General features: G+C 43.7%; 2 protein-coding genes across 3 annotated transcripts in view; one reads left to right on the forward strand and one right to left on the reverse strand.

The window, feature by feature from the left end:
* RSPH14 (radial spoke head 14 homolog) overlaps positions 1 to 15,751 on the reverse strand; it is a 362,664-nt gene that overhangs the window by 90,020 nt on the left and 256,893 nt on the right. The window lies entirely within an intron of this gene.
* GNAZ (G protein subunit alpha z) overlaps positions 1,063 to 15,751 on the forward strand; it is a 212,095-nt gene continuing 197,406 nt past the window's right edge. Inside the window, exon 1 of the mRNA XM_077461527.1 lies at positions 1,063 to 1,316. The gene's annotated coding sequence lies outside the window, so the exon portion shown is untranslated. The remainder of the gene's footprint in view (positions 1,317 to 15,751) is intronic.

Consider the following 15,751-nt stretch of genomic DNA (forward strand, 5'->3'; position numbering starts at 1 on the left):
CAACAAGCTCACATCCAACATTGTTTGTCGGAAAATCCGATCGTGTGTACGGGGAATTAGTCATTTTTTGAGTGTCCCAAAAAGTATAATCAGTTCCCAAAGTGAGATTTTCATATATGATTTGTTTCTTATGCCAATGATCCAGAAATCAGAGCGGATGTGGCATGGCAGCATTGCTGTTCAGGTGAGGAGGGTCACCCTGTGCCAGAGTCCTGACCCCTTCCCTCCCCCCATGTGTGTTTGCTGTGATTGCCTCCTAGCAGCACGGTATGAATGTATGTATATACTCCTTCATATGTCTACGTGTCTGTCCCAGAAGCCACATGCTGCCGCTACCATGTGATGTACTATAGTGGTTGCCATGGTAACTGCATTTCTCTGGCTCCCCCTTGTATTACAGAGCCACGTCACATTTCACCTCACCCCCCATCTGCCTGGAGGGCGCAGGGCGGGCTGAGCCCATCTATCTACCCCTGTCTACCTGCCATCCTCTTACTACTACTACTGTCAGCTGCACGTTCAATGGAGGGCACTGATGAGCCTCCTGCACAGGAAACAGGACGATCCCCCCTATAAAGGTTCCATACATAGAGCATATGGCAGGCAGGTGCACGTGAGCCGACCGATCCATATGTGATCGTACAGAAGTCTAATATACACAATGGAAGGACGCCAAGCAGGTATCACATAGGGTGAATCGCCTACACAGTATAGGACAGCCTCACCCATACAGACCCCTCAATCCTCCCTCCACCCTTCATTATCGAGCAACTCCTCCCACCTCCACCCGGAATGACAGCAGAGCCCGCCCACTTCACTCCTGAATGACAGCAGAGCCCGCCCACTTCACTCCTGAATGACAGAAGAGTCCGCCCACTTCACTCCTGAGGACAAGCCGATCCCTCCCACTTCCGCTGTGAATGACAGTAGCTCCTCCTGACCGCCAAGCAGAGCCCTCCCACTCCCCCCGCCTGAACGACAGCAGAGCCCCGCCCACCTCTTGTCTTCTTGCTAGTCTCCTCCCATTACTCTGTAGAGAAGGGCAGCTCAGTGCCCTCCCATCACTATGACATCCTCCCTCCTCCTGTGTCACAGGACAGCCTCTCTCCCCCCTTCTCTTGGATCACAGGACAGACTCAGCACCCCCCCTCCCTCCTTGCCTGTTGTATGACAGGACGCTTCTAACCGGCTCTACACCATGAAGGGCTAATCAAAAAAAGCAAGAAGCCAAGCTGAGTGCTGTCCTCCTCCCATTGCAGGGGCTGGTGCCTATGTGAGCCATGCTGGATGCAGCACAGAGGTGGAGGTTGCAGTAGGTAAGAGGGGTTAAGCATGCTTCTCCTTCACTGACCCTTTTTATTTTACAGATCCATCCCTGGACCCCCCACAATGATCACAGACCTCTAAGGGGGGTGATGGGGGGTGGAGATGAGGATGGCAAGCAAGGTGCAGGGTGCGGCTGTCATTCCATTCAAGGCATGGGAGGTCTGTGCTGTTCGGGGTGGGTGCTGGTGCATGTGTGTGTGTAGTATGTCACTGTCCCTAATGCATATATATATACATATGTGACATATATATATATATATATATATATATATATATATATATATATATATATATATATATATATATATATATATATATATATTGTGTGTGCAAGCCTGCTCAGACACTGATGACCTTCCCCTGTCGTGGCATCTGCTCATTGTTTTAGGGTGATGTAGAAAGTAGGGGAGAGGGTTGATGCACTGTGCTGTGTAGACATCTGTGTTTATGGATCCATTAGGTAAAGCATTGCAGTGTGACTTTTACTTGTGATGGGCAGTCTATGCTCCCAGGTGAATGTCATAGAACAGATGTGCTGTGATAGGAGAGCAGGGGACGTGTGTGATTTGCAGCAGGAGATGTGTCCGATGTGGCCAGCGCTGTGTGATTGAGATTAGCACTGATCTATGCTTTGCAGCAGCCAGGGTGGCTGGAGGAGGATTATTGCTTGCACTGTGCCTTGTTGGATCTAATGTAATAGTTATTAGACTGAGCGATGCTTTACAAGCACTGTGTGTTGGCTTACTGACAGGAATGTCATTTGCACTGAATACCATTGGTGGGTTGACATAATACTTATGGCATGGGCTTTATTCAATGCTACACTACAGCCCTGCAATTTCCGTGACTACAATGTATATGCAGTGTGATGTAGAAGAACTGATCATCTAAACGACTTCACTGATATAATGTGCAACCATTTAGGAAAGTAATGCATGTAGATGCGCTGGCTGATGACCTGTATTTTAGTGTGGCAGCATGCCACGAGGCCATTACAACATCGCCCTGTAATGCTAATCTTGGGGGTTCTTTAATAATGGGACAGAGTGCAAAAAGTAACATTCAGAGTTATAAGAGTGTTCTATAAACCCCTACCACCCAATCCTGCAATTAGGGCCAGTGCTACCACTAGGCAAACTAGGCAGCCGCCTAGGGCGCACTGCTGCCTGGGGCACCCGGCCACTGGTGTTCCTGCTCTCTTCTCTCTGCAGCAAGCAACTAACTCTCAGCATCAGCAGGCAGCCGCTCTGTTTGCGAATCGCACACACAGTAGACTCCCAAATGAATGGAAGCAAGCACGCAAGCACTTGTAGGCTGCATTGATGAGCGCTGGTAGGCTGCATTGATGGGCATTGGTCAGCAGCATTTGAGGGCACTGGTGAGGCTGCGTTTTATGGGCACTGGTGGGCTGCATTTGATGAGTGCCTTGTTAAAAAGCTGGGGTATACATGGGCAGGGCAAAGGGGCTGGTGCTAGGGGTGGAGCCAGTGGGGGTGGCAAAATAAGGTTTCGCCTAGGGTGTCAAAAATCATTGCACCAGACCTGCCTGCAATCTTTCAATTTTTGGATTAGAAGATCAATCCACTAAGTCATTGTCATGGTACAAAAATAAGCAGCGACTTTATCATTATCACACTCCAACCCTTCAAAATGCCCAGCACTAGCTTGTGGTTTTAAATGTATGTACATAGCAGTGTATGACGACCAGCTCAAAATGAGGTTCCATTACTGTGTCCATTCTGATCAGCTGAATGATCTTGAGCACACGCCATTTATGTAATCTAAAACATCTCATATTTCAAAAACAAGAACCAACCCTCTATCCTGGTTTTATGAATGAAAAGCAAATAGAAGCTAAACTGAAATATCTGATTTCATAAGAAACCAGCTAAGCTAGTAATCTAGTCACCTTTAGTGACTGCTAATAATCTTGTAATATTGTGGGCAAGTTATAATTATTATATGAATCATTACTTTTCTATGTACTTTTCTGTCGTCTGTGGTTTAAAATAAATTCTGCCACCTAAATCATACTCGCCAACCATTCATCCCAGTCCCCAGGACACTGTCACCCCCATTCAACTCGCACTAAAAGCCTAAGTGCATCCAAGTTCAAAAACCTAAAAATCAGCACAAAGGACATAACATACAGTCAGTAGCATATGTCCCTTGTGTTGATTCCTTTTGTGTTAGTAGTAATCTTCCTCTGTTCTGCCCATTGCCATAAGCTTCAGATGCATAGGTGTGCGCAGGGGGTGTGCCTGGGAACATCCTAACCAATGCATGCAATGTTGACTCCCCCATGTTGCCCTCCTGCCATGTTACTGGCTTCCCTCCTTTCCCCCCAAGCTGCTGTGGGAGATGTTTCAGAATGGAGAGTGGGGGAAGGTCCTAGTAACTATGTAGTTTACCAGCGCCTTCCATTTCTAAATGAGCACAGTGAACACTCACTCACTGTGTTCATTCATAATGGAAGCATAGTAAGCTGTGTTTACTATGCCTCCGTTTGTGAATGAACAGGAAGCTGCTCAGCACAGTGCACTTCCCATAAAAAAAAAAACAGTATTTTTTGCTTGTAGATGATCGGATGATAAAATCAGCAGAGCTTCCCCTCGTTTCAGATCGACCCTTCAGATCTACAACGACTGCACTTCTAAGTGGGGTTTATTTACAATTTAGTAAATAAACCCCATAGTCAGGTTCTCTTGATGGGTGGCTGTGACAGTCCATTAGTTGCATTAACACCTGCCATACTGGAAGAATACGGCGGGGTGAGGGGGTTGGGGCTATAGGGAATTACTAGTAAGAGCAGAAACATGCTGTACTGACTTTAAGCTATGTCCCTTGTGCTGATTTTGGCAGCACTTAGACATTAACACACTCCTGCTCAAATCACACCCCCTTTCTGGTCCTGCTCATCATTTTGTGGGAACCTCAGGCACGCTTAGTAACTCAAAAAAAGGGTCCTGATTTCAGAAAACAGAGCACCTAGATGTGGGATTGTCCCAGCAAATCTGGGACGGTTAGCATTGATGCTTAAATTAATATGTAATTGATAATAGCACATTAGCTCTAGCTGGAGTAAATGAATAAATAATGCAATAATACCATACATTGCATACCTGCTCCTGGCATTCTACCAAATAAGAGCAGATACGTTCCAATTATCCTTCCTCCTTTTTGAAGGCAGGGTTATCCCAAGGAGCAGTGAGCTACTGATGCCAGGAAAGAGAAATACAAAGACTATTTTTGCATACCAGCCTCTGAATATGCTAGATGCCTGGTTTGGCCTCAATATATTCAGCGTCATTAACTCAGAACAAGCACAGGCCTATTGAAGTCACAGGAAAGTCCGAATTTTTGATCTGTATAATTATTCTGGGTCATTAAGTCAGAAAGCACTAAAGCCAGTGGATCAGCAAAACATCCAAACAACTATAAGGCCTGGCACACACCTATGCCTTTTTGTTGGTGCTTTTTTTTGGAGAAACGTACTACAGTCCATTTAACATGGTTTCCTATGGGACACGTTAACATCTATGCTTTTTTCAGCCCCTGCGTATTCGGGAAAAGTCAAGGACTTTTTTAAACGCAAATGGAGACGCTGCAGAAAAGCATGAAGTGTGTTTTTGATGCTTTTTGCGTTTTTTTTTAATCTGCCCAACAACAAAGTGGCCCAAAAAAAATCATAAGAAACGTAAAACGAATTAAAAGACAGAAATGGATCAAAAGCAACATGCATGGATGTGAATCAGGCCTAACCTTCAATAAGAGAGTTCAGCAATCTACAGATTTTGTCTCTACAGGTTTCTTTAACATCTCATTCCTGAACTTATTTTGATTGGTTAATAGATTAGTAATAATTACCCCATAATAATAATAGTGAACCCAAATAATAATCAATATTTTTCAAATAATGTTGCAGAATGTGTATAGTGTACACCCTAACAATTCTCCTTAACCACTTCAATACCAGGCACTTTTGCCCCTTCCTGCCCAGGACAATTTTGAGCTTTCATTGTTGTCGCACTTTGACAATTGCGCGGTCATACAACACTGTACCCAAACTACATTTTTCTTCCCACAAATAGAGCTTTCTTTGTTGATATTTGATCACCTCTGTGGTTTTTATTTTTTGCTAACTAAAAAAGACAGACGTTTTTGAAAAAAAAACGTTTTTCTTTGTTTCTGTTATAAAATTTTGTTTTCTCCTTCACTGACGGGCACTGATGAGTTGGCACTGATATGTAGAATTGATGGGCACTGACAGGCGGCACTGATTGGCACTGACATGTGGCATTGATGAACACTAATAGATGGCACTGATGGGGCAGGTACTGACAGTTGTTAATGCTGGGCACTGGCACTGTGATGAACACTGGCACTATGGTGGGCACTGATTTGCACTGTGATGGGCACTGATTGGCACTTTATTGAGCACTGGCAGGGGGTTATGATGGGGCACTGACTGGGCACCGATTGGCAGCTTATGGGTACATTTGATGGGGGCTGTGCTGATAATCAGTGTGCTGATTATCAGCACAGACCCTCCTCTGACAGGGAAAGCTGCCCATCAGCTCTTCCTGTCAGCTTGAACCGAAGAATGCCGTTTACCGGCACTTCCTGGTTCTCGTGATGATCAGCTGTGATTGGTCACAGCTGATCATGCGGTAAGAAGCCTCTGTCAGAGGCTTCTTATCATGATCGGAGATGCAGCGCACGCTGGCATGTTATCCTGCTGGACGTCATATGGCGGCCAGTCAGGATAACAGAACCACATCCCGGATGTCAATCTGTTATAGGCTGGGCGGGAAGTGGTTAAAAGAGTTGTAACCCTTCAAGGTTTTTCACCTTAATGCAATCTATGCATTAAGGTGTAAAACTTTCTGCGCAGCAGCTGCCCCGCAGAGCCCCCCCTTTTTTTTTACCTAAATCCCTATTACTCCAGAGACAAGCATGAGCCCAGCAGCTCCAGCCGCTGTCTCGGTTCCTCATTGAATAGAGCCATTGGCTCCTGCTGCTATCAATCAAATCCATTGACACGCGAGTCTGGGGCGGGGCCAAGTCCTGATGTCTGTGTCAATGGATGCAGCATCAGGACTCGGGAGCCCTCCTGCACAGGTGCCCCCAGGGAAAGCATTTCTCCGCAAGGGCACCTGATGAAGAGGAGGGGCCAGGAACGCCACCGGAGCACTCCAGAAAAGGAGGATCGGGGCCGCTCTGTGCAAAACCCTTGTACAGGTAAGTATGACATGTAAGTATGACATGTTTGTTATTTTACAAAAAAATAAAAACCTTTACAATCACTTTAAAGTATATGTAAACATGATCATTGTTAATGCAATTTCAGATATTTTCAACATTATGGATTTTTATTATTTTAAAATCTGGAGCTCTCATAAAAGTATGTGTACACGTTTATATCAGAAGTTCTCCAGACCCCTTACCTAGCCTCCTGAGGTAAGCATGCACCTACACTTCCTAGGAGGCTAGGAAGTGGGGATGGGCAACTTTGAATTTAAACAGGTACATGTACTTTGAAATAATACCCGGAGATCCTACCATGAAGGTCCTTGTTGTTCAGGCACTTCCTGTCATAGGCTGATTATACTCTGTCCCTGTCTTCCAATTGTTCTCTTACATTGTCACCTTGTTACATAGTCATCCAATGGACACAAGTCCAACTACTTCAACCAGTAGAAATAATTAGCACATAAATAGATAACCTTTATATACAGAACCTTTTAGCTACAGTTGATGCAGAGGAAGGAAAATAAAAAAAACCCTATAAAGCAGGAATATGCAATTAGCCGATCCCCAGCTGTTGCAAAACTACAACTCCCATCATGCCTCTACCTGAGTGTCATTATTATTATTATTATTTATTATTCACGATTTATATAGCGCCAACAGTTTACACAGTGCTTTACACTGTATAGGGGGGACAGCACAATTACAGTACAGTTTAAAGTGGTTGTAAACCCTTACAACCCACTTTGACCTACAGGTAAGCCTAGATTAAGGCTTACCTGTAGGTCCAAGAAATATCTCCTAAACCTACACGGTTTAGGAGATGTTTAGTAAAAGACAGTGACAGCTGTCTACGGCGCATGCGCCGTAGACAGCGGTACGCAGGCGCACTATCGCCGTTAGCAGCATGCCGCTGCTAACGGTAATATGCCATTAGCGGCGGCTCCCGCGCGCATGCGCGGGAGTGACATCATCGCTGCTCCGGCGCAGTGAGTGGCCGGAGCAGCGACACTGGCTGGCTCCTGTGTCAGGTAAGTGTCACATAATGGGCTACTATGCGATGCATAGTAGCCCATTATGCTTTACCTTTGCAGGGAGACAAAGAGGAAGTAAATCCATCAGGGTTTACTTCCCCTTTAATACAGAAGGGACAGGAGGGCCCTGCTCGTAGAGCTTACATTCTAAAGGGAGGGGTTGGTGGTACAAAAGGTAATATGGTAGCTGTGGAGAATGATTTGATGGGGTTTGTTAGGTGGGTGTGGGATGGCTGTCGGAGTCTTGCTATGCCTCCTGGGACTTGTAGTTCTGCAACAGCTGGAGGTATAAAGCATGGTCCAATTTACTCCATGGGGGGAATCCTTCCTGATCAGATTTCCCCTGGATTAACAATCTCTTGTGGTAATACCTATACATGTTAACATCCAGTCATATGGCCCATACACACGATCCGAATATCGTACGACCGTTTTCGGTTAATAGTCGCAAGTAGAAATTGAATAGCTAAATAAAGTCCCGAAAATTCTTGTACGATAGAAAAAAAAAAAATCAGAAGTGATGTCATGTGTTGTAATGTATTTGTATTGAAACTAACCGAAAATCGTACGATCTGGAATCGTACGAGGAAAATTTTCATGAATGCCCGATCGAATAAGATCGAATGAACGGTCATGATCGGTTGATGAAATTAGTGTACACATGATCCGAAAATCGTACTATCCTTCCTCGGACGACCGTTTTCGTACGATATTCATATCGTGTGTACGGGTCATTAGTCTGTACATTTTGGAATGCATTCAGCCCTTTTTAAAACAACCAAGCTCGCCAAATCTAGTTCCTGAGGGAGCCTAATGCACATTTTGTAAAGCTCTTACTTTGCGGCGAACTCATCTGGAAGTTCGGCCCTTCCTTCCTCGCCGCCGGGCCATTCACAAAGCGCAGCGAGCTTCGCGCAGGCACAGGAGGGAACTAGCTGTGGACTTTCCCTCACCTGAGATGGCGACGGCAGCACCCAAGAACAGATTGAGAAATTGGCTCAGGTGAAGACACCACTGGATTCGTGGACAGGTAAGTATCTTAATATTAAAAGTATTTGTAGCTGCTGACTTTTATTTTTTTCTGAGCCTGGAGCTTGACTTTAAGGCTATGGTTTGTATTTGAGCTGCTATGTCATGGTGCAGGTGCAAATATAGAAAGAAGTTCTGTTTCAGTAGCTAAGATTCTTCATGTAGCATTATAGTATGTTGTCTCTGTGATTGTGATGTTCATATATATCCTGTAAATGTCGACAATCAACCCCCTCCAGTTTGAAATTTTGAAATGGTGAAGTATTAAGTATATACTTTTGCGCAGTTCATTTCATTGTTGACCATATTTGGTTATTTATTACAAGAGTGGGGCAATGAGTGTAGTCAGTAAGGGTCTCTGCTTCCAAATTAGACAGCAGTGGATCTACAGGCAGTGTGTTTAAGACATTCTCTTATATCGGATCCTCCAACCAAGATGTGACTGGGACAAGGAAGTAGGTTTTTGCATTAGGTATTGCAAGACCTCCTGAATCTTTGGATAGCAGCAGTTTAATTCTAGGGTGTTTATTTTTCTAAATCATTTGTCTAAAAAAAGAGTCTAGTTGTTTATACTATTTCTGTGGTATCCAGATTGGTCATTTGTAAGATTTCTAGCAATTGTAGTTCCCAGATCATCAAAAAAAAATCACTCTGGCTATTAACAAGAATGACAATTTACAGCAGCTTTTTCATATGGTAAAATGATTAAAGCATTTATTACCCTAAAAAAAAAAAAAATTAATCCTGTTCCCTTAAAGCATATTATACAACACAGTGCTTGTGGTGTGTAATTTGGCCTGCTGTAACACCTGAAATATCTGGCTGATCCTTCCAGTTTCTACCCTCCCCCTATAAACTGACCATGATTATTTATGGCTGCTGAGCCCTGACACTGTGGTCAGTTTACACGCCTTTGTTATCTGCTCTCTCCTGTCTGCTCTCCCCGTCCTCCTCTGTCCTTTCCCCCCTCCCTGCCTGTCAGCTAGTGACAGTGGCCGTCCCCCTCTCCTGCTGTTGAAATAACTCTGACATCTTATACTATGCGCTCTCTCCCCTAATGACAGGTACCCCTGTGTGTGATTTATAAAAAAAAATTCAGTCTATACCTTATTTATGAGCAGCGGTCGGCGCTCATGTGACCGGCCGGCTCTGTCCTCCTCTCCTCCTCCCCTCCCGACTGGCGTCAGCAGGGGAATGTCAGCCCTGCCCACTGCAGCTTTCGGACAGGGAGAGGAGAGAGCTGACAAAACACACACACACACACACACACACGGGCACCTGTCATTAGAAGACAGAGAGAATAGTATAAAGATGTCAGAGTGGCTTAAAAAACACTTTAAGGATGGGCATTGGATTGAGTTTTAAGTAGTCCGTCATGGTAGGTGATATAAATATATACCTAGATATTTAAAGCTGAATTCTAGACAAGAAAATTACCCTTGCATTGGGATGCCTCCCCACTGCAAGTGTTAACTGCTTGTTTTGCCTAGGCCAGGGATGCTAAAAAAAGGTGACATACTTACCTTATTCCTTGCTCCCTCCGCAGATGAAACTCTCCTCCACTGTCCAATACTCTGCATTGTGGGTGAGCCATTGGCATTTTCCTGTACAATGCCAGACTACTGGTCCTACATTGTATGGGATGTTTACATAGAGCTGCAACATGGAGACCAGTCACAGGAGGAGGAATAAGAGGAGGAAGAAGACTGTAAGAGCAAAGATAAAGGGACCTATATCACCTTATTCATTATCTTCTAAGTAAAACAAGCAGTTAACCCTTGCAGTAGGTAGAGAAGAGCACTGCTACTGTAAATGATATAATGATACAGGATATAATAGGCAATAGGGAGGCTAACGACTTGGTTGTGCCCCCTACAAAGAGCAGCACATCATCCGAAAAGAGAGCAAGCTTAATTTCCATTTCCCCCTTACAGAAGCCAACAATGCCCTCAGATTTTCTTATGGTTGCTCAAGAGATTCCACCACCAACGCAAAAGAAAAGCGTAGACAATGGGCAACCCTGTCTGATCACTCTCTCTAGAGCAGGGCAGTCCAAGTGAACATAGTATAGAATTTGAATCTGTTTGATAAATTCTGTTCCTAGTCAAGTTCATGCAAGAACCGCTAGAGGCATGGCCATTAAATGTTGCCAAATGCCTTAGCGGCATCTAGTGACAGTATGGCTCTAGTTCCAATATAAGCCAAATACGGTCACCCGATGTTTATAGCTGTAGATGTAGAGCTGATCAACCCAGACTGATCATAGTCATATGAACTGATTTATGTATAATTTTATAAAAACTGTTGACCAGAACATGGGTAAGAGTTTTAGTATCTGATGTGAAAAGAGAGATAGGTGTAGAAGACCCTGGGTTATGTTTTTCCCGCCCCTATTTTGGCAGTACTATAACAATGGTTTTGTTTGTGGGAATGGGAAGGGTGCCTTATTGATTACCTCAAATAACCCTGGGAGTAGTATTGTCCACTTAAAGACAATGATACACCAGGGCTTAGCTGAACTCGGTGTGGAACAGAGAACTTGGCACCAATGTAGCTGAATTGGAAAAGAAATATGAGGCGGATGTCTTTTCCATGTAAGCCTTACATTGAGGCAGGACTGTTGATGTGATGTTGATGCAACTAGATTATTACAAAAACACGAGCAGCCATTCCAATATAAGAATCTGGGGTCTTCCTGAAGTCACTGCAACTGACCTTGTTCCTACCTTGCATGATATTATAAGAAAATTGCCAGGAGATTCCTGCGATCATTTGTTGTGATTGATCAGTTTTGATTGATCAAGCTAATAGAACTCTTGTCCCAAGGAGGAAGGATGTGGAGAAGCCCCATGATTTGCAAGCTACATAGATACACAGACAAGGAAGCCATTAAAATATTGTTGGGTTATCCCTTGTGGTTGATTGCCACAAGTTATGATGTAACAACCTCGATGGGAGACAAAAAAAACATAGCTAAATTCCTTAAAGCATTAAACCTGACCAGGGATCTCTAAACTACGGCCTTCTAGCTGTTTTGGAACTACACGTCCCATGAGACATTGTAAAACTCACTCTCGCCATTCACAGACATGCCTAGGCATGATGGGAATTGTAGTTCCTGAACAACTGGCGGGCCATAGTTTGGAGGTTTGGAAACCCCTGTTCTAGACTACCGTCAAATAGAGAAATCCTGATGCCGCCTATGAGGTGGTCAGCACGAAGCCTAAGAAGGTCACCCATAATAAGAGTGGGGGCAGTGCCCTCCAGTTTGTTCTCTTCTCTCCTTGTGGGGCCTTCCCTTACCTAAGATTGGTATTTGGGAAAGCTAAGTGGGTGGCCATTGCCATTTTATTGTTCCTGTCTCTTTCAGCTAAAGGCCCAAAAAGTTGAGCCGAAGAGAGATACTTAAAGCAGTATATAACCCAAAGGTAAACATTTATCATATTGCAACATGCCAATTTTTAGATGTGGTGGCTGCATTAGTTTTCTTGTTTAGGTTTTCTTTCCTTTATTTTCATTTGGTGATCCAGCCAATAAAGTCTGTTTTTTTTTAACAGAACAAACTCTCCTGCAAATGTAGCACTTGGAGTGTTGAGACTAACCATTTACCACTGACCACAGTGCTCACAATGATGCTTACAATGATCAGCTTTTTTTCGATTCACTAGCTGCCTTGAAACATTTTAGCAAGTCATTACAAAAGCTGAAGTTGCTGGAGTGCTGGAGGTAGGGACCTTGGTCTATAAAAAATATTTATTGTTCTACACAATATTTTGCATAATGTCATGGCAGAATCAGAAGTATTTCAAACCTCTGGGCATATTTTAGAGAAAATAACTCTACTCATGTGTTGGAAGGAACCATCTGGGAGGATCACAATCATTACAGGTGAACTGAACACCCTGGGGGCTTGCTTTAAAAAACAAAGGTGGCCCCATCTTCTTACACTATTACACTCACTGGGGGAGGCTGAGCAGGCGAAAAGGATCTGGAACCAGGTAGATGCATTTTCTGTCCCAGATATATTATGAACATGGGAATAAATATGGGTGGATGTTGGCCAGGGCCCCTAGAAAATGGCAGGATGAAACTCCAGATACACAAGCCCAAGGGCCCCAAACTAAGCTATTTATATGTCCCTGGAGTAGGACCTCAAAGCAGAGGAAGTTATAATAATCCTGAAAGCTATGGCTAAAGGGAAAAGCCCCCTATGGCCTTACTAGAGATTATTATTATTATTATTATTATTATTATTATTATTATTATAGAAATGCTTGTGGACGATATGTGTGCTTATTTTAAGGAAACTGGGCATTTGTTCCCTAATGCACTGACTGCCCATGTTGTCCTTATCCTAGAGCAGAGATATGCAATTAGCGGACCTCCAGCTGTTGCAAAACTACAAGTCCCATTATACCTCTGCCTCTGGGTGTCATGCTTGTGGCTGTCAGAGTCTTACTATGCCTCATGGGACTTGTAGTACTGCAACAGCTGGAGGTCCGCTAATTGCATATCCCTGCCCTAGAGGAAGGTAAGGACCACACTACATGTTTGAATTATAGACGCCTCTCCCTCTATAATGTGGACATGAAAGTGCTAGCTAAAAATTCTCTCAGATTGAAACGTTATATGTCTACATTTATTCATTGGGATCTGGTGGGTTTTGTACCGCAGAAGACTCCCTGTCTTATTTTGTTAACAATGCTGAAAAAGCATCTGACAGAATAGATTGGATTTTTAATTCTCTCAATTAACATTGACTATTTTTAATCCTTATGCTGCTGGCATTAGTACATAGATAGAAAAGTACGTAATATTTACTTATTTTAAACTTTTTTTTTTTTTTACATTTCGTCAATTAGTTCCAGGTTTCTAGGCCTAGGCAAATGATGTTATACATCCCAGGAGTCTTCAGGAGTGGAGGAGGGTCTTTCTCAGCTATGCACACCCTCCTGCCTGTGATAAAGGTAGCTTGATTCCAGTAGAGTAAATGCTACATGAATCATCTGCCCTTACTCAAGATGGCCACAGCCAGAAATGCTAGGGGGATGTTCTTCAAAGTGATTTCTCAGCTAAATTAAGCATGGAGACATGGATGAATGGATTAATTTGAGTTTGGGATGGAAGATGCTCCATTGGTTGGGCACTCCATATACTAGACCCTCAGCGAGTGTGAAGGTAAAGGGCACCTTGTCCTCTCCTTCAGTATAGGGAATGGCACATGACAAAGGTGTCCCCTTTCCCCTACAATATTAATTTTGCTGTTGGAAGTCCTTCTAAGCAAGATTAGGCTTAACCCTAATATTACAAGAGTGCATAGGTGTAATGCATAAAAAAAACATCAACCTTTGTTGAAGACATCTTGTTCTTTGTGACTAGGCCACATTTTGGTGAAACTGGAAGGGTTTGATAATTTCTCCAACTTTAAAAAAAAAAACCTTATTAAAGCAAATATCCTCTCAGTCCACATTGATCATGGTCATCCAAAATTATTTGCGGTCATGGTAGGATGACCTTCATGTGATTGGGTAGGATACAGATTGTTAAAATGAATATTTTGCCTAAGATTATTTTATTCCTCCATATGCTCCCATAGCACTGCTGAGTTCTTTTTTGAGACAGGTTAGGTCTTTCAGACTTACAACCTTATTACAGAGCAATAACGTTTTGATGCATGGTAATAATTAGAATATGGCCACCAACTAAAGTATATTAAGGCAAAACTTTTTTTAGTTCTGGATAGAGTGGAGAGAAGTTAGAATATCTGTCAGGTTTTATTGCTGTTTGTGCCCCTGTTATGGTGAATCACCCCTTATACAAGTCCTGTTTACCATTATCAATTAAAGTGAAAGTCAAAAGGAAATCACAAATTTTGGGTTGTTGCCAGAACAGTAATAGTGGGGATATTTTCTAGTGGGGACTTGGGGAGTTCTGGTGACAACCAAGGATTCCCTAATTTTCTTTCACTTCCTATTTTGACTATGGGACAGGAAGCAAAAGGAATTTTGCCCAATAGGACACAGATGGCAAAAAGAAACCTTACAGGGTTTATACCCTCCCTTACTCTATCCAAAATGCAAAAAATTGACCCTAAAAAAAGCCCTTTGATGTGGCCCGCGACCTCCTGCTCTGGAGTGGCGGGTTAGCAAGCCCAGATCGCAGGTTGCTGACCCGTCATACCATAGCAGCGGTGTTGTGAATGAAGCTGGTGGTAGAGGAAGAAAACGGCTGCAGAGCAGAGCCCATAAGCTGATGCTTCCTGTACAGCGCCGGCTTTTGCCACAGGCAGAGTCTATGGCAAAGTTCAGTTAACCCACAGCACTACCCTGCACCTGTGGTGTGGGTAATCATCAGTGTGAAAGCAGTTTAGGCCCTTTTCACATGATCAGCCCTACGCAATCGGACCCTCAATTCACCTCTACAGAGCGGCAGATGTAAACAGACTTTTGTCCATTTACTCCCGCTTGCATCCAATCCGGTCATACAAATCTGATAAAAAAAATAGAAGGGAGTTCGCCCCCTTCCATCTGGGTGGATCGGATCGGAGGGCCTATAGTGTAGCCATGACCTGTCAACCGCCCGCTCCGCTCATTGTGGCCCGCGACTGGTTACCAAGTTGCTTAAGTGGCCCTCGCTCTTAAAAAGTTTGGGCACCCCTGCTCTAGCCCATGTCACTCAAATACAAAACATTGTTAGACCTGGAGTCTAAAGGTAGCCCCTATTTCTTGAGAGAAAGATTGAGGGACCTAGGAGTCACACTTTCATAGGATCAAATATGAAGTAAGTCCTAATGGGCAAAGGTCCAGACAGTTATGTCTCAAAATCTACCCAGGTCCTCTTTCATAGGGGTTGGCCTACAGCAGTTAATGAAATCATGGAAAATGAACTGTGGAAATTTGATTTGGACAGGATGGATACAAGTCATGACTACGTAGGCATATAAAGATCTTAATGGCTGAAGAAGCATTGTATTCCCCCTATGAGCATTACAATGCTTTTGTTAGATGTGGCGGATCCTGGTAGGGCGGTTCTAAATTAGTGGTGTCATGTTTCCCTCCCTACTCTTCCCCACCATGATTTTATTTAATTTTCTGGATACTCTGGGCTGAGAC

Source organism: Lithobates pipiens, unplaced genomic scaffold (assembly GCF_037356315.1).
Source record: "Lithobates pipiens isolate NorthernLeopardFrog02 unplaced genomic scaffold, aLitPip1_a1.2 Scaffold_3, whole genome shotgun sequence".
NCBI classification, from domain to species: domain Eukaryota; kingdom Metazoa; phylum Chordata; class Amphibia; order Anura; family Ranidae; genus Lithobates; species Lithobates pipiens.